At 47.7% G+C, this 22,288-nt stretch overlaps 1 long non-coding RNA gene and 1 pseudogene across 1 annotated transcript; both read right to left on the bottom strand.

The window, feature by feature from the left end:
• Position 1: 1 nt before the first annotated feature.
• LOC123776896 (uncharacterized) lies at positions 2-22,203 on the bottom strand. The gene is made up of 5 exons (XR_006775530.2): positions 21,836-22,203; positions 18,015-18,094; positions 8,378-8,480; positions 5,851-6,053; positions 2-1,093 (listed from the first exon to the last, which is right to left on the bottom strand). It is a non-coding gene; the product is annotated as an uncharacterized LOC123776896 (long non-coding RNA).
• Positions 12,595-13,221, bottom strand: LOC123777131 (high mobility group protein B1 pseudogene; annotated as a pseudogene).
• Positions 22,204-22,288: the final 85 nt, after the last annotated feature.

Raw genomic sequence — 22,288 nt, 5'->3', positions numbered from 1 at the left:
CCTGCCACTCCCCCTGCTTGTACTCTCTCTCTCTCTCTGTCAAATAAATAAATATTAAAAAAAAAAAAGAAACGAAGTTCTGATGCCTGCTACAACATGGATAAAACTTGAAGGTATTATACTAAGTGAAATAAGCTAGATACAAAGGGACAAATGTTGTATGATTCCCCTCCTAGAGAATCTCTAGAACAGGAAAATTCTTAGAGACAGAAAGTAGGCTAGAGGTTACCAGGGGCTGAGGGAAGGGGGAAATGCGGAATTATTGCTTAACAGGTGTACTCTCTGTTTGGGATGATGAAAATGCTTTGGAAATACGTATTGCTGACGGTTGTACAGAATGTGAATGTACTTAATGTCACTGAACCGTACAATGAAAAATTATTAAAATGGTAAATTTTGCATCATCTATGTTTTACCACAATTAAAAAATTTTTACATGATTAAAATGGCAATTTTTATGTTGTATATATTTTACCCCAGTTAAAAAAAAGGGGGGGTCAGCAGTGCTACAAGTTCATAAAATACCTTGGAGGTGAACTTCAAAAAGGGTTTCTCTTCCTGTGGGTAAGATTGAGTGGAGTGTCTTCATTTCAGCTCCCATTTAGTCCCTCAACCTGTAAGATGCACTCGGGGAGCGAACAGACTACACAAACATACACGATGACCATGTGCTCGATTTTAGACTTCATGTCTGTTGGGCAAGAGCCTGTTGGGTCTTCATTTTGTTATCCAGCGCACTTGCCATCCCCCCAGCTCTGTGACACCTACTGGACTGAGACTACGCCATCTTCCACACCATTGATTGAAAGGTCAAACTGGGCAGAACTCTGGGGCTCCTCATAGAGACCTCCTGCCAGATTTGTGCTGACCTGTCAGCTGACACTCTCAGAGCACGACCGTCCAACTGCCCCTCGTCCCACCTGTGCCTGTGGAGTACCTGAGGAACTCACCATCGTGCCGTGTCCTGCCTCTTTCCTCATCAGTGTCCTCCACATTTTCCCACATTGTCCTCAACGATTTCTTAAGAAGTAGACCAAAGGCTTTACTGAACTCCACAGACAGGGTATCTCCTTCGTCTGCCAGTCTGGACAGCCTATTACGAAAGAAAATGAGATTATTTTGGCCTACCTGGATTTTGGAGGGAGGGGGAATAATGCGGGGCAATGGTTTTCCAACTTGTATGCATGAGGACCGCCTGGAGGGTGACTGCTAGGCTCTGCCAACAGGGCTCAGAATCAGGAGGTCCGAGGGGGCCCCAGCACTTGCATTTCTAGTAAGTTCCCAGTGATGCTAAGGCTCCTACTGGTCCAGGGACCACATTTTGAGAACCACTGATGTATAGGGACAAGAGCAAATGCTTTGGTGTCAGGTAGACCAGTTTGAGCATCAATTTCTTTGAAATCAAGACAATAATCCCACCTCGTGGGGTAGCTATGAATTAGAGAGGGAATGCGTGAGAACACTCAGCTTGCGCCTAGTACCTAAGGGATCAACAAACGTTGACTCCTAGTGATATGCCTGGGAGCGAATCGGTGCTAGCCGCTTTTCTGAACTGCTCGCAGACCACAGCTGGGTCATCCATCTGCACACTGTGGTAGGGGCTGGTCAGTTACTGGTTCTCAGCTTTTCTTGGGTTCATCTGGGTAGTGGGTAGGTTTCAAAATTGGTCACCTGAAGAAAGTAGATGGATCACTAAGGAAGAATGAAGAGAAGAGTATACATCCTTCAGGTGGGAGGAAGGAGCCCTGGCTGAAGTGGGGGAGGTCCCCTCTACCCACTGCGTCTCTCTTGCCTCTTAGCTGGTTACTTGTGATGCTGTCAGAATCTTACTTTACACGGCCCATTCACAGATAGGTCAAGAAGACAGGCGCCCAGCCTAGCCTGGCTCCCAGGCAGGGCAAACCCTTGCCCCCGCTGGATAGGACTCCCAAAGCAGCCCCCAGCTGCAGGCCAGCCGCACCCCGAGCATCCTCATCCCTGCCACACCTCAGATGCAGGGCTTTCTGCCCTCTTGTAGAGATGCATGTTTCAAAACTGAGATATCACCTCAGCTTCTATTCCCAAGATTCTGTGCTGGTTCCTGCCTGGTCCTCCTGCCTCAGTGGCAGTCCCCAGGCTCAAGGGTTGAACAGGACTGATGGACAGAGCCAGCCAAACAACAGATTCACCTGCTTCCACTGCCCCCTTTCTAAGCCCACAAGCCTGGACCTGAGAGGCCCCTCCCACTGCTTACACCCTGACCCCCAACTCTCCCAGGCCCTAAAAGATGTCCAAGAGCTCCAAGAATCATAGGGGCAGAGCCTGCCCTGGGAGGCACTTCTCCTCAACACCTGCCACAGGGAAAATGGTGCAGTGGTTCTGGGGCTGGACTGCTTCTTTGTTGTGTAACCATGGATACGTTCATGACGCTCCTGGTACCACGCTGGGTTTCCTCCTTTGTCAGATTGAAGCTAATGATCTTACGTGCCTCAGAATTGCCAAGATTCAGTGGGATATTTTATGGCTAGTGTTTAGGACAGATCCTGACACATAGGAAACTCTTAATAAAATTGACTTTTATTACTATTCGTTTCTGGGCCAGAGTTTTTTTTTTAAATGACTGGTATTTCACCTTCTGTAGTAGGTTCAATAATGTCTCCCCCTCCCAAAGATATGTGAAGTCCTATCCCCTGGTAGCTGTGAATAGGACCTTATTTGGATAGGCTCAGTTAAGGATCTCAAAGTGACAGCATCCTGGATTTAGAGAGGGCCCTAAATCTAATGAGTGGTGTCCTTACAAGAGAAAGGACACAAAGAGAGACACGTAGGCAAGAAGGCCATGTGAAGATTAGGTCTACGCTACCACAAGCCAAATTACTGGAGCCAGTAGATGCTGGAAAGAGGAAGGAAAGTTTCTCCTTCAGAATTTTCAGAGGCAGTGTGGCTCTACTCCCAGCTTGATTCCCAGCTCTGGTCTGCAGAACTGTGAGAGTCATGACTATACTTTATAAAAGCCACCAAGTCTGTGATGAGCTGTCATGGCAGCCCTGGGAAATGAATACACCTTTCTTTCTGATTGTCCAGAGGCCCTGTCCAGGCTCACTCTCTCTTGGAAGGGTCTGTTCACGTTTCTCTCTCTTCCTAGCAGAAACCCCCACCTCTCAGGGAAATCTACCTGGGTGTTAAGTGGGGGGGGGGAATGATAATTTAGCTAAAAAGTCTTTCCCTCTGAGCATTAAAAACTTTCCCTTACACACCTACATTCCAAATGAAGCCTTCTCGGTGGAATGTGGGTCTGAAGGTTTTCAAGGCCCCCTCGGTCTCCCTGGCTGGGTTGGCTCCCTCTGCAGAGTGCACTTCTGCCGAAACGCTGGCCACACCAAAAAGGGCTCATGAGAGCCCTCTCTGTCCTGCTTGGTCTGCAGGGCAGGCTTGCCACATCATTGTCCAAATAAAAGTTTATTGACTTAAGGGATGGGGGGGAGGGCTTACTGATGTCCCCACTCTACCCGAGTCCTAGAAAATTCCATGAGAAGTGAAAACATGTCCATATACAGAGTTGTACACAAATGTCCACAGAGGGTTTATTTACAACAGCTCACGCGGGAAACAATACAAATGTCTTTCAAAAGGTGACCGAATAAACAAACGGTGGTATATCATACAATGGAAAACCACTCGGCAATAAAAAGGACTGATCCACCCACCCGTATAGACACATCTCGAAGTCATTATGCTGAATGAAAGAAGCCAGGCACAAAAGAATACACACTATTCTATCCCACTTACATGTAATTCTAGAGAACGCAAATTAATCTTTTGTGACAGGAAGGCTAGAAGTTGCCTGGGGCTGGGGTGGAGGGGAGACTGGCTGCAAAGGGACAGGAGGGGACCCTTGAAGGTAACAGAAATATTCTGCATCTCGATCATGGTCATGGTTACACTGATGTATATACATTTGTCAGAATTCGTCAAATTGATAGCTTAAATGGGCTCAGTTTATTGTATATAAATTATAGCTCAATAAAGTTGATTAAAAAGAAAATTCTAGGGGCGCCTGGGTGGCTCTGTCAGTTACGCAGCCTGCTCTTGACTTTGGCTGGGGTCATGATCTTGGGGTCCTGGGATTGAGCCCCCTGTCCGGCTCTGGGCTCAACGGGGTCTGCTGGAGGATTCTCTCCCTCTCCCTCTCCCTCTGCTCCTCCCCCTGCTTGCACTCAATCTTTCTCTCTCAAATAAATAAATAAATAAATCCTTAAAAAAAAGAAAATTCTATGAAGCTGTGGACTTTAAGTACCACAGCCTCTACTTCAATAAAAACAGGATACGCGTTTCGCACGTGGAGAAGTCTATCTGAGAACTTACTTAGACAACAGGTAAGTATTGAACACCAGCCCAGGGGGGGCATCTGGTTGCCCCTGGTAAGTCCACAAGGCAGGGCGCGCCCTCAGGAGGCCCAAGGCCATAACACAGCTTGCCAAGTTCTCGAAGAGACGAGCTAGGATGAAAAGGATGTGCCAGGAGCAAAGAATAAGAATTCGTGTCCCCAGTGCTTCCTTGCCAGAGACGCTTGTAACAAATAGGAAAAGCATCTGGGCCCCATCCTTGACTTACTCAGAATTGCTGAAAAGGCCTGAGAATCTTTATTTTTATCAAGTGTCCCAAGTAAATCTTCACATCAGGTAAATTTAGAGAAAGTGCTTGACTGGATCTTCATTTCAGGCATAGGTGGCGATCACTGTCTCCAGCCAATTAGAAGACTTTGAACTAGAAGGGCATGTGAAGGGCAACCCACCCACCTATCTACCTCTTGCCAATAAGAATCCACCAACTTCTCCTTCCTCTCTATTCCGAGAGTCTCAGCCTGTCTGCCTGAAGTTCCCCTGTCTACTTAACTCTCTCCCCTTCGGAAGCTCCTGGCTTTTTGGTCCAATCTGGGAAAAACAGAAAAAAGCTCCCCGTTGCCAAATCCCACCATCTTTCAGAAGGGTAAAGGTTTTATTAAGCAGTTCTGCAACTTGGGTCAAACATATTGGTCCTTTGATTAGACGGTGTTTCTGCTCCTCTGGCCTGAGAATTCAAACCTAGTAAACCTAGTGAACACATTCCCATGTTGAGAATGGTGGGTGTGAAGGCGTGCACGTGGTCACCATGCCCACGAGCACTTTCTACTCTGCAGGCAATCATTTTGTTTTCATGGGCAAAGCCCCAGCATAACAGGAGGATGTATGGTGGCATTGGGGATACAACATTCAGAAAAGGTCTGTGTCACAGCTAGAGATCACCCAGTACCTCAGGGGTAGCAGCTAGACGTCCTTCCCAAAGTTGGCCAGGTTCCTCCCCAGGATGCCAGGACTTTGGGCAGAGTTCAGGCCCTAGCTGCTGTCCTTCCCCCTTGAAGAGGAAAACTGTCCTCTCTTTGAGAACATGCCATGGTGACCATATTTTAAAATCCCAAATCAGGACATTATGCCTGACAAAAAAATTGTGGATTGATTGATGTGAAAAGTCCCTCAATGGTATGTAAATCAAGTCAGTTACGTTACTGAATAAAGTATATTTCTGGAAAAGAATGCAATCAAGGCAGCCCCTGTCCTGAAAAATCTAGGCCAGTGGTTTTAAACGGGGGTGATTTTTGACTCCCAAGGGACATTTGGCAATACTCGGAGACATTTTTGGTTTTTATCTCGGGTGGGAATGAGACCAGGAACGCTGCTGAACACCCTGCAATGTGCAGGACCGCCCCACGACAAAGCACCGTCCAGCCCTGAACGTCAGCCTGTGTCCAGGCCGAGAAACCCTGGTCCAGGCTCTCTGGCGCTGTACCTGTGGACCCCATGGTGTAGGCCCTGGCATTGGTTTTTGTCCTACCTACTTCGGTCCTGGTCTTGACATTGTCATCAGAGGGGAGACGCTTGGGACTCCTCCACTCTCTTCTGCTTCCTCTCTTGTCAGCAGATGTAAGGAGACAACTGCCTTTGAAGCAGGGCCCAGGCACCCGCCCCAGCACGCTGAGAGTCAGGCAAGCTCTTGAGTCGGTATCTCCCACGAGGAATGTCCAGAGCAGGGAGCAGCTGCAGCAAGGGGTAGGGAGGAACACTGGATTTGAAGGGGGACACTTGGGTTCTAGTTCTGCTTGACTCTGCTTCTGACTTGGTCACTTAACGTCTGTGCCTCAGTTTCTTCATTCCTCCTCTGGGCAGCAGTGTCTGCTCTTGCCTTCCTCACAGGGCTGTTGTGAGGGTCAGGGGAGATGAAGGGCGTGACTGGGTTTTGGAAAACTCAAAAGTTAGGGAGCACCAACCCACAGAGTAGTCTCCTGTGTGTGTGGACATAGGGGTTCCCCAGGTGGTCAACAGGAGGCAAGAGGATAACTCTTGTGGGGTTACAAACAGCCAGGTACCATTGGAGCATGGAGAAGAGGGGATGGGGAGTGGCGGGCAACATGGCGCTGGGCAGCACATGGAGCTTTCGTTTGAGGATCCTGCTTTCTTTTGTAGCCCTCACACAGAAGGGGCAGGAGCTGTACAGCCGCATAGAAATCCAGAAGCTTTTAGGGGCACCTGCGTGGCTCAGTCAGTTAAGCGTCTACCTTCAGCTCAGGTCATGATCCCAGCGTCCTGGGATTGAGCCCCACGCTGGGCTCTCTGCTCAGCAGCAAGTCTGCTTCTCCCTCTCCCTCTGTGATCTCTCTCGCTCTCACTCTCTCTCAAATAAGTAAATAAAATCTTAAAAAAAAAAAGTTCAGAAGTGTTTAGGAATTGAGGAGTTTGGAAAAGATTTTTTTTCCACTTACAAAACTTTTCTCATTTCTCTTAATCTATAATCTTTGGCTATGGGTTTCTCTTCATGCACATGTGTGGGAGAAAACATCTAGTTTGTTCCCACAAGTTTTTGTTGTTAGGTATTTAATTTTGTTCCAGTTAATGTTTATTACTGGACATTTCAGTTATTCCAAATTTGTGCTAATATGTAAAACATAGAGAAGAAATAGCTACAAAAGAATTGGAAATTTAAAAAGTAGACTTAGGGGCATCTGCGTGGCTCAGTCACCCGGTTAAGCATCTGACTCTTGGTTTCGGCTCAGGTGGTGATCTCAGGGTCGTGAGCCTGAGCCCCGTGTCAGGCTCTGTGCTCAGCATGGAGTGTGCTGGAGATTCTCCCTCCCTCTGCCTCTGCCCCTCTGCCCCTCCCCGCACTCGTACTCATGCCCTCTCTCTCTAAAATAAATAAATAAATGCAATCTTTTTAAAAAGTCATTGAAAAAATAAATAAATAAAAAATAAAAGATTTAAAACACCTTGAAAAGATGGACAGAAATGCTTAAAGATATCCAAAGGGTTGCAAAATCACTTCAAAAGGAACTATACATGTGAATACTTCCAAAACATCAGCTGTGGGTGTAAGTGTTCATCACTTCACCACCACGATGCGAACCACCCTGCACTAGGCCAGCTACACAGAGCGCGCTCCGACATCCCTTCCCCAGGCTAACTTCATACAGCACATGTGACCCCTGGGCCCTTGAACTACATGGAGGTTAGGTTACATGTGCTCACCCTTGCACAGTCGAAAATCTACCAATAACTTTTGCCTCCCCCCAAAAACTTAACTATTAATTACCTACTGTTGGCCAGAAGGCTTACTGATAACATAGTCAGTTAACACATATTTTTTTTTAAGATTTTATTTCTTTATTTGAGAGGGGTAGAGGGAGAACAAGCAGGGGGGAGCGGCAGGCAGAGCGAGAAGCAGACTCCCCGCTGAGCAGGGAGCCTAAAGCGGGGCTCGATCCCAGGGGCCTGGGATCATGACCTGAGCCGAAGGCAGATGCTTAACCCACTGAACCACCCAGGTGCCCCCACCTGTTTTGCTTGTTATATATACTATATATTGTAGTCTTACAATAAAGTAAGCTAAAGAAAATGTTACTAAGAAAATTGTAAGGAGGGGCGCCTGGGTGGCACAGCGGTTAAGCGTCTGCTTTGGCTCAGGGCGTGATCCCAGCGTTCTGGGTTCGAGCCCCACATCAGGCTCCTCTGCTATGAGCCTGCTTCTTCCTCTCCCGCTCCCCCTGCTTGTGTTCCCTCTCTCGCTGGTTGTCTCTATCTGTGTCAAATAAATAAAATCTTAAAAAAAAAAAAAAAAAAAAAAAGAAAATTGTAAGGAAGAGAAGATAGATTTAGAGCATTGTGCTGTATTTATCAAAGAAAGACAAATCCACGTACTAGTGGACATGCACAGTTCAAATTCGTGTTAAGGGTCAACTATATCCGTATGCATGTGTGTGTGCAATTTTTTTTCAAGGAGGCAGTGGACTCTAGTGGCCATACTTTCTGCCCAGAAGTTAGAAAGAGACCCTACTGACCGGCAGTACAACTCTGGGGCTGTTACTCACCTTCTCTTGGCTTCAGTTTTCTCATCTGTAAGAGCTGGATAATAACGACGGGATGTCAAAGGGACAACAAGCCAGCCAGAGGAAGAGCGCCTGGTGGTCAGAACTGGAACAATTTGAGGGACAAAATAAGTAACATAGAATTGGGTTTTAACTCAAAGTATAAAATGTGTATCCATGAGGTGGTACTAATATAAGTGACTGAATATATAAATAGAGGAGAATTTCAAATAACATATGTAGATGCACTTCCCTCAAGGAGGCGAGCATAACCTCACTCCTGACGCGTGGGCTGCGCACAGTGACTTTTCCAGCTACTGCAGGGCAGGGGATAAAGGAGGATCTTCACAGTCGAAACCTAGCAAATACTACCTCAGCCAGGTGGTCAAGGTCAACATCATTAGTGAAAAGTCATCTTGATAATATAAACCTTTGACAGGATGCGATGAGAGGGGCACTTCACCTTGGGGCCTTCCTCCCCCAAACCCATAAGCCCAGTTTAGTCATGAGGGAAACATCAGACAAACCCCAATCAAGGGATGTTCTACAAAACACCTGACTGCACTCCTTCAAACTGTCAAGGGCGTCAAAAACAAGGAAACACGGAGAAAGGGTCTCAGCCAAGAGTGGCCTAAGGAGACATGACTACATGTGATGTGATATCCTGGACAGGATCCTGGAGCAGAAAGAGGATATTAGGTTAAAACTAAGGAAATCTGAGTAAAGTATGTGTGGACCATAGTTAATAATAATGTACCAACATCAATCCATTAGTTGTGACGATGACACCATATTAATGTAAGATGTTAACAATCGGGGAAACTAGTGCGAGCTGTACGGGAAGTCTATGTACTATCTTTGCAGCTTTTCTGTAAATCTACTCTAAAATAAAAAGTTTGTTTTAAAAAGTGGATAATAGTGGGGCACCTGGGTGGCTCAGTTGGTTGAGCACCTGACTCTTGGTTTCCACTCAGGTCATGATCTCAGGGTCGTGGGATCAAGCCCCACATTGGGCTCTGCACTCAGTGGGGAGTCTGCTTGGTATTCTCTTTCTCCCTCTCTCTCTGCTCACATGTACACGTGTGTCCCCCCCACCCCAAATAAAGAAATAAATCTTTTTTAAAAAGTGGATGTGGGCATCTGGGTGGCTCAGTGGGTGAATTGTCTGCCTTCGGCTCAGGTCATGATCCTAGGGTCCTGGGATCGAGTCCCCCATCAGGTTCCCTGCTCAGTGGGGAGTCTGCTTCTCCCTCTCCCTCTGCTGCTCTCTCTCTCTCCATCAAATAAATAAATAAAATCTTAAAAAAATAAAATTTAAAAAGTGCATAATAGTGTTTATGTTATGTCGTTGTTTTCAGCAAGGGAACTTATATCAAGTGTTTAGCATCCTGACACACGGTGTTTACAATTAGCTATTAGTTATCATTATTGTTCCTATTTCTCTTATTAAAATAGCGATATGTACTCATTATAGAAAAATTTACATGCAAACCAAAGAAAAACATAAGCCAAAGAAAATAAAGAAGAACATCCACAATCTTACCCTGAGACAACTGCCAATAGCACCTGGCTGTGGGTCCCTGCAGATATAATTAATTGTTTGCAAAATTTCAATCACACCATACATACACTATGGTAAGTGTCCATAATTTAATTAAGTAACATTTCTGCTGTTCCAACTCTTTGCTCTTACAAGTAGTCAAGAGCATAAGTAATGGACTAAATATTAATTAGGGAGAAAAAAGAAAATCCTGAAAAATTATAAAAATTGGGCACCAATTCTTAAAGTTACACAAACCGTGTTCGTCAAAACAACCCTCATCTGAAAAACCAATGACTGGCTTTGCTAGACCTATTTTGTTTTGTAATTTAAAACATATATATTTTTTAAAAGTAAAGAAAGAAAGAAGGTAATCTGGCAAAATGTTGACAGTGGTTATCTCGGTTTTTCCTTTGCATCTGGCTGTGATTGCCAGATGCAAGGAGGATATTTGACTCTAAAGCAGCAGGAGTGGAATCCAGGATGATGGCAGGGCTATCTTCAGCCTCTTAGCTGGGCCCCTGGGCTGCTAAGTGAGTCTCAGACAGAGTCCCCCCAGGACAAGTCCCCTGGGTGCGTGAGGGCTCCAGTGGTGCGTGGGGGCTTGCTGGCAAATTTTAGTCACTGCGCAAAAGAGGAAAGGATAATATAGAAGACCAGAACTACTGCTCTTTCCAGAAGCCCAGAGGAACCAGAGCGCCTGCCTCTCTTACTTGGTGGCCCCTCCTCGTTTACTAGAGCCAGCTCATTTGATCCTCCTACAGTCTGGGAAGCAGGTAGCTGCCTCTCCCTGCACTTGATCTGCTCTTCCTAAGGTCCCAGTGACCTCGAATTGCCCCCCTCCTCTAATTATTTACATCCTCCTCCTTAAGAGTCTTGCCAGTATTTTACACTGCTGAACTCTCCTTTGCTCTGAAAGTTCTTTTTCTGCCAGGACCGCACTCTGTCTTGGCCAACTCTAACGGACTCTTAGGCTGCATCGCTGGTATCCTTTCCTCTTTTCCACACCCTCCAGACTCTCTTCTTGGTCTCCTTCTTTTCTCTTTCTATGAATTCTTCTTTAGTGGCCTTATCAACTACCAATGTAACCTCCCACCATGCATCGATGGGTTTTAAATCTTCAGCTCCTGTATTTCCAACTTCAGTCTTGTCATGACTGAAAAGAACCGCTGGCTGGCTTAAGCAGAGAGGGGTTGTATTGGAAGGACGGACCCACTCACCAACTTGTAGGAAAGGATGAAGATCCAGGCTTAGAAGTGATGGAGGCTGGAGCAGTTCTGGGGAGCCAAGCAGTGGGTGCAGGTGAATAACTCCCTCAGGGCATGAGGACTGCAGAACGTACTATAAGAATGTTACCTACCAATCTTAAATGATATGTACAGGTAAGGAAGCTGAGGCCCAAAGAAGATGATTAAACTCACATTCCTTCCTTCTTTCTGCCATTACGCTCAAGATTAGAATTCTGGGAAGAGAGCATCTAACATGGGCTTTCTTGGCCAGGGATGGACAGAGCCCCTTCCCTGACAGTCCCACCAAAATACTCAGTGGGAATGATTCTTTCCCCTAAAACTATAAACTTTTCTGAACATGAAAAAGGGGAGCGGACCCAGACGGTGAAAATGACAAATGTCTATCATATTCCTGCCCAGAAATGTGCTTAACTTCTGCTCTGCCTCTTTCCTACTCCACTTCTCCTAAACACTATTCTAATCATTTCCCTGCCTTCATAAGCGGTCTTCCTGCTGCCACTCTTCACCTCAGAATCTTCCCACCCACCACCACTAGTCATCTTTTAAAACACAAGTCTGATCAGTCCAGCCCTGTTCCCTCCTAAAAATACTTTACGGCTTGCCATTGCCCTTAGATAGAGGCGGTTTTTTGTTTTTTGTTTCCAACTGATTTCAAATTTTATTACCCTCAATATATGCAGTTGTGTAGACAAGAGCTTCTTATCAGCTAACTATATGAAAAGATAAATACTGTAAATAATTCATGTGATCCAAAATGGGCAAAAGCAAAAGACTTCCCCTCAAGAAGAAAAGCTCCCGACTCCTTTTCATAAAAGGATGATACGTTTTTAAAAATTGTATTTACTTAGAAGCATTCAGAGTATCAACAAAACAGGGGCGCCTGGGTGGCTCAATTGGTTGAGTGTCTGCCTTTGGCTCAGATCCTGATCCTGGGGTCCTCCGATTGAGCCCTGCACCTAGGCTCCCTGCTCAGTGGGGAGTCTGTTTCTCCCTCTCCCTCTGCCCCTGCTCACGTGCCACCCTTTCTCTTTTTCAAATAAATAAATAAAATCTTAAAAAAAAAAAAGAATGTCAACAAAACAGCGGCAACTTTTTTTTTTTTGCAACTACAGAATGAACAGAAAAACAATTATTTCATATAAGCTACATCAGAAACAACTGAAGATGAAAAACCTATCATTCCCGTATATATCTGATTTGGGCTGTGCACCAACAAGAACCTGCTTCGAATTTCCATGCCCAGACTGCACCTAGGGTGCAGGTTAGTAGCTATTGAAAATACCATGGGGACAAGGCTAGCTAAAGACACATTCGGTAGTGTGTAAACTCTATTTAAAAAAAGACACTGTACAGTTTAAAAACAAATCTTACACAGCCTTACAATTTTTTTCATTAAAAGGAGTGAGTGGGGTTTAGGGGGGTTAAATGCTTTATGGACAAGAAAAAAAAGCTATGCTAGAACCAGCTTTTCCACCATCATCATCATCTTCCCGGCCTTCCTTCTTTTTCTTGCTTTTTTCAGCCCAAGATGACTCCCGTTTCTGCCACGTCAGGCTCCCTGCGGCTCGGTACCCGGCAAGATCCTTTTCCTCCTTTTCCTTCAGCTCAGCGGCTGTCTGCTCAGGAGGCTGCCTGTCACCTGCAGCAGCGTTACCCCACATCTCTCTCAGGTCCTGTGCAACAGCACCAATGGACAGGCCCAGATGTTCCCCTTTGATTTTTGGAGGATACTCAGAACAAAACAAGGTGAAGGTCAAAGGAGGCCTCTTGGATACATAGGGATCCTTGAACTTCCCTATTATTTCCCCTTTAGGACGTATGGATACAGGTTTTCATGTCTCTTTCATAATGAGCCTTGGCAGTCTTTCTCATGAGTTCAAATTCCCCTTTCTCTTTAGAAGCCACGTCTTCCACTCTGAGCACTACTTAGAAAACTTTGAGAAGTCGGCGGAAGCATCTTCGCACTTTGTCTTGTATCCCTGCCAGCAAGTTTGCAGAAAGACTGCACAGGATGTTTTCTGCCTCTCAAGATCCTTCTTAGGATCTCCTTTGTCCATGTTTAATTATTTTTCCTCCGTGAGGCTCAGAGTCACCCAGTGCCCATCTGGCTCTCAGGTGCCCTGGGCTATTTCTGTGAAGCTCAATGTACCGCAATGGCTGTCTAGATAAAGTTATCCACATGCTTTACCCGGGTTTTCCTCTGCTTCATTTCTTCTTCTTTTTTTTTTTTTAAGATTTTATTTATTTATTTGACAGAGATAGAGACAGCCAGCGAGAGAGGGAACACAAGCAGGGGGAGTGGGAGAGGAAGAAGCAGGCTCATAGCAGAAGAGCCTGATGTGGGGCTTGATCCCAGAACGCCGGGATCACGCCCTGAGCCGAAGGCAGACGCTTAACCGCTGTGCCACCCAGGCGCCCCCCTCTGCTTCATTTCTGTAGCACTTAGTCCTGTGCCTAGCATATAGTGTTTGGTGAATCTTAAGTGAACTATACAAATAAGAAAACTGAAGCCCGAAGAGTTAAGTCACACACCTAGAACAAGGAACCAACCTGAGGGAAATGGATTTGGAGAAGGGGATGTGATACATCAAATGGTACTTTTAATAGCTTAGGCAGTTGCTAAGGACCTTTTGCCCCGCACTCCCGACCTCCCACCCACATACAGGCTGGTGACCACCTATTTATTCCCTTGGGAAATTTCCCTTTGGGAAAATTGGGCTCAAACTCAAAATAGTCAGGACAGATTTAAGTTAAAGAAGAGTAAGGCTTCTTGTTCCTGGGTTCTTATAGAGAAAAAAGTGAACTGACTCAGAATGCATGGACTTGACCTATGGGGGCTTTTAAAGACAAGAGAGACTTTATCAGGAGGACTAAGTCCGAAGTCCTGTTAGAGGCAGACAAGTGGCAGAGCTGACGCCTGAAGAGTCTGCCTCTTGAGGAGGCCCATGAGGAGCAAAAGAACCAGCCAGAGAACTCCAGTGTCTCCAACCATGTTCCCACTGAGCTCAAGGATGTTTGGGGGAGGGGAGACGCATGAGGGAGCCCTTGCTAATTAAGCCTCAACCCATGAGCGAATGTGAGGCTAATAAGGCGGCCCCATTCCAGGGCACCTCCACACCAAGCCAGCCGGTCTGCCTGTTTATTGCCCGTATGGAGATCATTAATGCCTCCTGACACTGGGGTCACTCCTGGGGTCAATCCCTGAGCCCGTTCTGCAAAACAAGGGGAAATGAACTTCCCAGCACATGTGGCTCAGGCTTGGCGGGGAGGGGGACTCCTGTCACCCCACACCTCAGCTCTGGGAGAGATCAGCACCCCAGGCTGTTAGACTCCCCAACACAATCCCCTCTGCCTAAGCTGGACTCTGGGGAAGTGGTCCTGGGGAAGGGTGAAGGGGAGCCTTCGTCTGGGCCGGGACAACCCCCACTGAGGTTGTCCCAACCCACAGACGGACACTAATCCCCTGGCGACGGGCTGGGGTGGTGTCTGGGAGCTGCAGCTGCAGCTCGACAGGGGCCAGGCCCCGGCTGCAGGTGGTGGGAAGGCGCAGGTCGGTGGCCACGTGGGATCGAGCTGTGGCCTCACCCCACCCTTATCTGCTTCCCCTGTGCTGATTGGGCCCCTTACCCCTCCAGATCCAAGATGGCGGAGGGGGGAGGGGTTCCGGGCCAAGCAAAGCTGCGATTGGTGAAGCCCAGGCCTTCTGACCTGAAGGACGGCCTCAGTAGCCACTCAGGGAGCTCTCGGCGGTGGTAGTGGGCACTTAGCCACTTTACCTCACCCTACAGCAACCGAAGCAGTCGCACAGATCTATCTCTTGCAGCCTGAGAAGGGCCAGGGTGGGAACGAGGAACACCGAGATGGTCCTCTGGGCAAATCCATACCAGTGTGGGGCCTCGTCCTCGGTAATGACCAGAACTTGGGATCAGCCCCTACCGACCCAGGAAGATGTAGAGAAAGCCCCCAACTGGCTTGGAGGAAATCAATAGGATTATGAAGTTAATGCCACAGCAGGCTGAGTGACAGTTACCAAATAAATGGTCTCAGGAAGACAAGGCCGAGGTTAAATGAGGCCCAATAAATAAAGGGACGTGTTCAAAGGAGGAACTTCAGAAAATGCATGGACATGGGGGTCGAGCCTGGGAACTGCTCTCCCTTTCTAGGGTCTGTTGAATTCTAGGGGAGCCACAGCCTCAGGCTCTGCCTCCCAGGAATGCAGACTGGGGTCTGTGCCCTGTCCAATGCCAGCGTAGCATAGCTCTTAGGCTCAGGGTTTCTTGGACAGCTCTATCCACCCAGCTTTGGTGGCTAACATGAGGGAATGGCAACTCTTACTGTGAAGGTCTGACCAGTTAACAGAGCCCCAGAATGCATCTGATTCCTTAGAGACAGGAAACGGACCAACTGCAGCAAGAGGGGTTGAAGCTAGATGTCAGGAGGCACTTCCGAAACATTAGCTAGATGGAGGGAGCATGTGGATCTTGGAGGCAAGGAAGAAGGCCTCTTTTAGAGGATTTTATTCCAGATAAAAGCACATTTATCCTTATTCCCATTTGTGCCTGGGTTAGTGAACATTGCCTTTTTTGGCCAAGATGGTGTCACCAGCTAGAAGGGGCCATCGGCACCATCTTTGCATAAGAAAAACTTACAGTAGAATCTGTATAGGTGCTCTCTGCATCCTACCACCAGCGTGTCCTGGTGAAGGAGCAGCCCACTTTCCTGAGTCCTGCTGACTTTCTCAGTGGCCAGCTTGGTGGGGGTCAGTGGGAGACAGAGCATGATGTTCCTGGGACCATGAAGGATGTACTATGTCTTTTGGGGGGGGGGGCCTTGAACTCACCACCGTGAGATCAAGACCTGAGCTGAGATCAACAGTTGGACACTTCACCAACTGAGCCACGCAGGTGCCCCTGTACTATGTCTTTCTTTGGGGAGTCTAAAGAGAGATGACTAAGTCTTTGGTCTGTAGGTAGGTATTTAATGTTTTCGAAAATGAACAATAATGATAGTTAAGATCTTGGGTTCTGGAATCTTAGATGACCTCTTTACTAACCATGAGACCTTGGGCAAGTTCTATTTACAATAATGCTAATAGTGTTATTATGTGTCAGGCAGTATAATACACTTTGACAACACCATAGGGGAGGTACTCTTATCCTTCTTTAACAAATGAAATGAGCCTAGTTAGGTTAAATGATCATGGAGCAGTATATTTAAAAGCATGGGCACTGGAGGTTCAGACTAATTGGGTTCATAACCTGACTTCATTTCCTGGTTGTATGATCTTGGGTATATTACCCAAATTCTTCATCTGTGAAATGGGGACTATGATAGTACCCACCTGATAATTTGGTAAGGTTGAAATGAGGGTAAGCCCAATAAAGCTCTTAGAATCATGCCAGGCACATTGTAGGGGCTCAATAAACGTTAGCTATTGTTGTGAGACCTTCAGGCCCTTCTATCTATGTGATATTGCTTCATCCTTTCTACTGCCCTTTGAGGTGGCTGTTATTATTAAATTCATTTTACAGATGAGGAAACAGGCTTTAAGTGAATCATGTTCTAGGTCCCTCTGTAAACAGCCTGCTGACGACCTGAATTCAGGTTTTTTAACTTCAAATTCCAAGGACTTGCCGATAGCTCACACACTCTCTCATTCTTAGACAGTCCTAATTTGTTCCAGCCCCCCATTCAAAAAAACCCTCGGAGGACCCAAATACAAAAAACTGCAAGAACCCAGTTTTGGATAGTCTGCGCTTAGGAAGAATAGAAAGGAGAAAGAGGCCGAAAGAAAAGGGGGGTTGGATAATAAAATGAATTCTCTGCCTTAGGCCTATTTTTTACCCAACCCAACACTAGTAGAGACACCTTCCTCAGACAGGTAGTAAGGTAAGTGTGTATTTCAGAGCAGTTGTATTGGAGGAAATGGAAAGAAGTGGCAGTGCAGGAGCAGGTAACATAATGGGGGAGAAAGTCTGATAGGCTGACAATCTACCCATGGCTAAGGACTCTGGAACAGAAGGCCTAGACTGCTAGCCCTGACCACGTGAAACCCAGATCCGACCATTCATCCCTTATCTCTGCAGTGCCTCAACCGAGAGTTATAGGAAGGACTCACCTGGTAAGTGGTAAATCACTGCCTCTGTCCTCCGGCTTGAGGGGGCTCAGGCCAGCCTACCTCACCCAGGTCAGGGATCAGGCCAGCCCAGTCCTCAATTTATTCTAACTGGAAGCTTCTTCATTCTCTTTGTGGGAGAAGGCCTGGGAGGCCAGTGTGAGAGGTCAGGTGAGCAGAACTGCACCTGGGGTATGAGGGGAAGCACCTGCAGCAGCTGCCACCTACTACCCATTCCCGTTGCTCTATCCTCCAATTTCCAGAATGAGCTCAAGTTCCTCCTCCCACCCCAGTTGTCCTGAGCTTGAGAATCCTAACGGGATGTGGACTGGAAAATCTAGAACCAACATTTGGGGCTACTGGGGACACAGTGGGATAAAGCCACAGGGGACAAGTGAATTCCCCGCTGCCTCACCCATCCTTTCCTTTTGGGGGACTTAATAAGGACTCCACGCCTTAGGTCATAGCACACACTAAATAGTATGGCTGGGAAAGGGGTGTGGAGGGAGGGATTTTGTGTCCTGGATTTGAACAGGAAGGTATGTGCAAATGCACAAGGATACACACAAACATTCAGATATGTATCTTTCATGATGGAGAGCCTAAGGACTCACTTAGCACAGAGTTGGGACCTCTGGAGTGTATTTGGCCGTAACAGAGACCCAGACTAACAATGATGTCAAGAAATAGGCTTATTTTTCTCACTTTACAAGAAGCAGTCTGGCACTGGTTTACCTGCTTATTGATGCCATCAGTCTCCTTCTTTTTGTTCTGATATTCTTAGTATATTGACCTTCATCCTTGCATCAGGGTCTCTAGAGGGTGAGAATTCCAGGGATCTCATTTTTAGAAGAAAAGATTATGTCTTCCCCTTTATTGAGAAAGCAAAAAATTCCCTCCCGACCTTCTTCCCGCCAGTCTTCTGTTTAGGCCTCCTTGGCCAACATTGGATCACGTGACCACTCCTAGCCACAGGGGAAACCAGGAAAGCAAGGAACAGGATGTCCATGATTGGCATACAGCAGTGATTTTCAACTTTGATCCTATCCTCAGAGATTCTGACTCAGTTGGTCTGGGGCGGGTCTTGACATTGGTATTTATTAAATACTCCAAAAACCTAGATTTTTTTTAAAAATTGTAATTTGCTTTTCACCACACTATGGAGCCAGGTAATCAACTCCAACCAAAGCTCCCCTCGCCTCTGAGCAAGCCACTTTACTGCACTGACTGGGATTCTCTGCTTATCCTGCGGCCCCTGCTCCCCTTGGGTTGATTATTTAGGTGATTAATTAGTAAGAGTTTGCAGGTCATTCATCAGTGAATTTGTGGTTAGTAACTGGTTAGCCAGTCAGTTGATTAACTGATAGAACTAACAAACTAATCAGTTAGTTGGCCTTTCCTTTTTATGTGTCTGGCACATAGTAAGCACTTGAGAAATATTACTTTGGATGCATGAATCCATAAAATGGAGATACCGTGGAATTAATACAGCATCTGATGAGATAGTAGCTATGAAACCACTCTGTAAATGGTAAGACACTACACAGACATAGAATAAAAATTGACATGAGAAACTACTTTAAAAGTTAGGGTTGGGGGCGCCTGCGTGGCTCAGTAGCTTAAGCGGCTGCCTTTGGCTCAGGTCATGATCTCAGGGTCCACAGATCTAGGGTTCTCTGCTCAGCAGGGAGTCTGCTTTACCCTCTCACTCTCCCTCTGTGCTCTCCCTTCTCTCTCTAACAAATAAATAAAATCTTTATAAATAAATAAATAAATAAGTAAGTAAGTAAAAGTTAGGGCCAAGAGAAAGTTTGTTCCCCACCCTTCACCAAAGAAATATGTTTCCACACTTCTGAAGTGGAAAACGACCATTTTACCCTGCTGCCAATAAGCCAGATTTTGCTCTCAATTATAGCAACTTTGTCAACACTTGGTGATAGCATGCATTCTTACTCATTTTTCCTTAATCCTATTTCATCTTTTTACTGTGTTTTTATTAGCTTATATTGGTTATAAACCATCTCAAGCCTTTTTGGAAAAGAGGTGGTATAAAATAATTTTAGAAATACTTGGGGGGGGGGCACTTGAGCGGCTCAGTTATTAAGTGTCTGCCTTCGGCTCAGGATGTGATCCTAGAGTCCTGGGATCGAGCCCCACATCGGGCTCCTCTGCTGGGAGCCTGCTTCTTCCTCTCCCACTCCCCCTGCCTGTGTTCCCTCTTTCCCTGGCTGTCTCTCTCTCTCTGTCAAATAAATAAATAAAATCTTAAAAAAAAAAAAAGAAATACTTGGGAACTACCTATTAACTACCTACCACAGGCCAGGAATTTACATGCATTAACTTAGTCAAACCTCACAATAAGCTAGTAGCTTGGCGTGATCATCTCCATTTTATTTAAGTGTTAAGGGACTTGCCCAAGGTCACGTAGCTGCTGAATGATGAGCCAGGATTCAGAGCCAGGTTTCAAAACCAAGGTAAGCCTGACACCCAACCTGAGGGCTTTCCCCTAAGCCAACACAAGTTTGTGTGATAGATGGTCAACTATTCACTTAGCTAGTTGAGATTTTTTGTACTCTTCAAATCCATTTTGGAAAACAACAACAAACAAACCACTGGTCTTTTTCTTTTCTCCATAGGCCATTTATCAACAAATACTACACCTTTCTATTACTTTATGTACCACTAAGAAAAAAAAATACTAATTAAACTACAACACTGCAATGCATTAAACTACAATTGATCCTAAAATGCATCCCCATTTCAGAGATGTCAAAATGTGGAAAGAAATGTGTGTGTTAGAATCAATGAAACAAAGAATTCCTACTAATGGAGGATGTGTATACACAACCTCCCTCTCTCTCTTACTTGCTAGCTGGTTTGCCCCTCCATTTTCATCGCCAAACCCTTGCCTATCCCTTCTGTGTCTCATTTCTCCATGTCATCAAGAACCAGCTAATACTGATTTGGAGTATCTCCTGTGAATCTCCAGAAAGCCTTGCACTTATAGAAAGTCTCCACTCTAGTTTCTTTAAAGAGCAACTCTAGAATGTCTCGTTATGAACTACCTCCAATGATTGTCAACCAATTCCTTCTGGAGTCTGGCCTAAATGTAGTCTCCCCATGGTACCTGCTGACTCACTGCCCTCCCTGTTCACCATTCCACACAGTAGTTGGTTGGTGCGTCTGTACACTATTTATTTGCAAGGGATTTCCCTACAGGCTGTTGGAGAAGGCATGGGAGGGGGCTTGGGAGCAGAAGCTGAGACGTGTTATCCAGTTCTCCCTAACACAGGAAACATGACTCCCCAGGCATCCCTGAAACACCAGGGCCTTTCCTTTCTCCACTCCAGGAGAAGGCAGGATTGGAGGAGGATTAAGCTTCTCCATCCCTTAGACCTTACTTCCCCTTCCTGGTTTGGGACTCTATGAGACAAATTGTGAAGGGAAGATGGGGTAGCGGAATCTGGTACTGCTGAGGGTAATAGGGGTTCTAGAGCAGTGGCCACATTGTGGGTCCAGGCTCCTGACAGCAGCAGCTGGCTTTTCTGAGTTGGTCTTTTGCTTCCACCTTTGAGGGCAGGATAGTGGGGGAGGCACTGATGCTGGCTTTCCATTCCTAGCATTAGAAAAGGGACAGATCCACCCAGGGAAGGGATTTCCCTGTCCTGTTCCCTTCAATCTGACTTTGAGGTAAAAGTCTGGAAAGGAACAGACGCTTATTGGAACTGTTGGGGACACCAGTGGAGGGAGGGACACAGCCCATGCTGAGGACCAAGAGGTTAATCTGGTAATCCTGTTGATAGGGGACTCTGGTGGGCAGACTTAGCCTTGCCTCAATATTCTGGGCATGTGACAGACTGTGAGGCTCGGACATGGGCGAAGGTCCACATGGGTCTGTCTGCCTGTCCAGCTGAAGGGTACTGTGGCAAGGTACAGACAGACACAGAGAAAGAGAAGTAAGTGGAGACGGAGGGAGTGGAGAGTCAGAGGCCAGGCAGGGAGGTCTAGACAGCGAGGGGGCCTCACATTCTGAGGCACAGTGGCCGGAGAGCTCCCAGCGCAGTGGTCTAAGCTTCCTAGACTGGAGCAGGCATTGGACTTCCTCCTCAGCTTTCTGGGATTTTGAGGCTGCTGGCGGAGTCTTGGCCCTCGCCGCAGTTTCCCCCAGAGACTCTGCCAAGCCCTGGCACCTTGAAGCCCGGGCCTCGGCTCGGATTCAGAAGCCGGCCCAGCACTTCCCCGCCGCCGCCGCTCCAGGCCCGGCCGCCCGGCCTCCTCCCCGCCTGAGCGAAGGGCCTGCCCTCACCCGTGACCTCCACGGCCGACTCCGAGGCGCGCCAGGCCGGGTCCCCGACCGCTGCCCTCCAGGCCCGGACGAGCAAGGCGGCCGGTGAGCAGAGGGGCCGCGCCCTGGCCGTCGCGCACGCACCGGGAGCCCGGGAGCAGGAGCGCGCGGGCCGGAGCGCGTAGGTGTGAGAATGTGTGAGGGGCATGGTCGGTGGCCGAGTGCGGGGCTGTGGGGCGCTGCGCGCCAGCCCCCCGGGCCGTGGGCTTACCGAGCCGCTGCGTGCACGGCCGGGAGCGGGTCCCGGACGGAGGTGTGTGCGGGCGCCGAGCCCGCGGCCTGGGGCTGGGCGGAGGGCGGCTGTCTGCAAGTGGGCTTCGGCCCGCCCGGCGCCGGCCGCACGGCGCCCCTGTGTGCGGGCCGCGCTGCCGCTCGGGGCGTGCCGTCCTGGTTGTCGAGTCTCGGTGCGAGCCGTGCGGCCCGGCCCGGCCGCGCTCTCTCTTGCCGCCCCTCTAATCTAAAACATGCGGGGCTCCCAGCCCCGGCCCGGCCGGCGGGACCCGAGGGCCGCAGGGAGGGCACCAAGACGCGCGGTGGGGGAGCGCGAGGCCCGCTCGGGGCTCGGGGTCCTGGGGCCGCCGAGCCAGGGGACCCTAGAGCCCCCCTCCCCGGGGGGCGGCGGGCGCAGACTGATTGACAGCGGCGACGTCAGCGCAGGGGGGTG

The sequence above is a fragment of the Ursus americanus genome, chromosome 23 (assembly GCF_024610735.1).
Source record: "Ursus americanus isolate L20-20 chromosome 23, mUrsAme1.1.p, whole genome shotgun sequence".
Taxonomy (NCBI): domain Eukaryota; kingdom Metazoa; phylum Chordata; class Mammalia; order Carnivora; family Ursidae; genus Ursus; species Ursus americanus.
Note: the sequence above shows the minus strand (reverse complement) of the source record. Positions and strands in the feature narration are given on the sequence as shown.